The sequence below is a fragment of the Papaver somniferum genome, chromosome 3 (assembly GCF_003573695.1).
Source record: "Papaver somniferum cultivar HN1 chromosome 3, ASM357369v1, whole genome shotgun sequence".
In the NCBI taxonomy this organism is placed as follows: domain Eukaryota; kingdom Viridiplantae; phylum Streptophyta; class Magnoliopsida; order Ranunculales; family Papaveraceae; genus Papaver; species Papaver somniferum.
Window position 1 is genome coordinate 162,065,107 of NC_039360.1, and position 1,648 is coordinate 162,066,754.

The following is a 1,648-nucleotide window of genomic DNA, read 5'->3' on the forward strand; positions in this document are numbered from 1 at the left end:
TTGTGTTAATGGAAACCCATAGCGATGATTTCTTCTTCTTCTTCTTCTTCTTTTTCAGAGAAGAAAGAACTTCCTTCAGAAGCTTGAAGAAATTGTGTTAATGGAAACCCATAACGATGACATCTTCTTCTTCTTCTTCTTCTTCAGAGAAGAAAGAACTTCCTTCATAAGCTTGAAGAAATTGTGTTAATGGAAACATAGCGATGACTTCTTCATCTTCTGAGAAGAAAGAAATTCCTTCAGAAGCTTGAAGAAATTGTGTTAATGCAAACCCATAGCGATGACTTCTTTTTCTTCTTATTCTTCTTCTTCAGAGAAGAAAGAACTTCCTTCAGAAGCTTGAAGAAATTGTGTTAATGGAAACCCATAGCGATGACTTCTTCTTCTTCTTCTTCAGAGAAGAAAGAACTTCCTTCAGAAGCTTGAAGAAATTGTGTTAATGGAAACTCATAGCGATGACTTCTTCTTCTTCTTCAGAGAAGAAAGAACTTCCTTTAGAAGCTTAAAGAAAATGTGTTAATGGAAACCCATAACGATGATTTCTTCTTCTTCTTTTTCTTCTTCTTCTTCAGAGAAGAAAGAACCTCCTTCAGAAGCTTGAAGAAATTGTGTTAATGGAAACCCATAGAGATGACTTCTTCTTCTTCTTCAGAGAAGAAAGAACTTCCTTCAGAAGCTTGAAGAAATTGTGTTAATGGAAACCCATATCGATGCTTTCTTCTTCTTCTTCTTCTTCTTCTTCTTCTTCTTCTTCAGAGAAGAAAGAACTTCCTTCAGAAGCTTGAAGAAATTGTGTTAATGGAAACCCATAATGATGACATCTTCTTCTTCTTCTTCTTCTTCTTCTTCAGAGAAGAAAGAACTCACTTCAGAAGCTTGAAGAAATTGTGTTAAAGGAAACCCATAGCGATGACTTCTTCTTCTTCTGAGAAGAAAGAACTTCATTCAGAAGCTTGAAGAAATTGTGTTAATGGAAACCCATAGCGATGACTTCTTCTTCTTCTTCTTCTTCAGAGAAGAAAGAACTTCTTTCAGAAGCTTGAAGAAATTGTGTTAATGGAAACCCATAGCGATGACTTCTTCTTTTTCTTCTTCAGAGAAGAAAGAACTTCCTTCAGAAGCTTGAAGAAATTGTGTTAATGGAAACCCATAGCGATGACTTCTTCTTTTTCTTCTTCAGAGAAGAAAGAACTTACTTTAGAAGCTTGAAGAAATTGTGTTAATTGAAACCCATAGCGATGATTTCTTTTTCTTCTTTTTCTTCTTCTTCTTCTTCTTCTTCAGAGAAGAAAAAACTTTCTTCAGAAGCTTGAAGAAATTGTGTTAATGGAAACCCATAGCGATGACTTCTTCTTCTTATTCTTCAGAAAAGAAAGAACCTCCTTCAGAAGCTTGAAGAAATTGTGTTAATGGAAACCCATAGCGATGACTTCTTCTTCTTCTTCTTCAGAGAAGAAAGAACTTCCTTCAGAAGCTTGAAGAAATTGTGTTAATGGAAACCCATAGCGATGACTTTTTCTTGTTCTTCAGAGAAGAAAGAACTTCCTTTAGAAGCTTGAATAAATTGTTTTAATGGAAACCCATAGCGATTATTTCTTCTTCTTCTTCTTCTTCTTCTTCTTCTTCTTCTTCAGAGAAGAAAGAACTT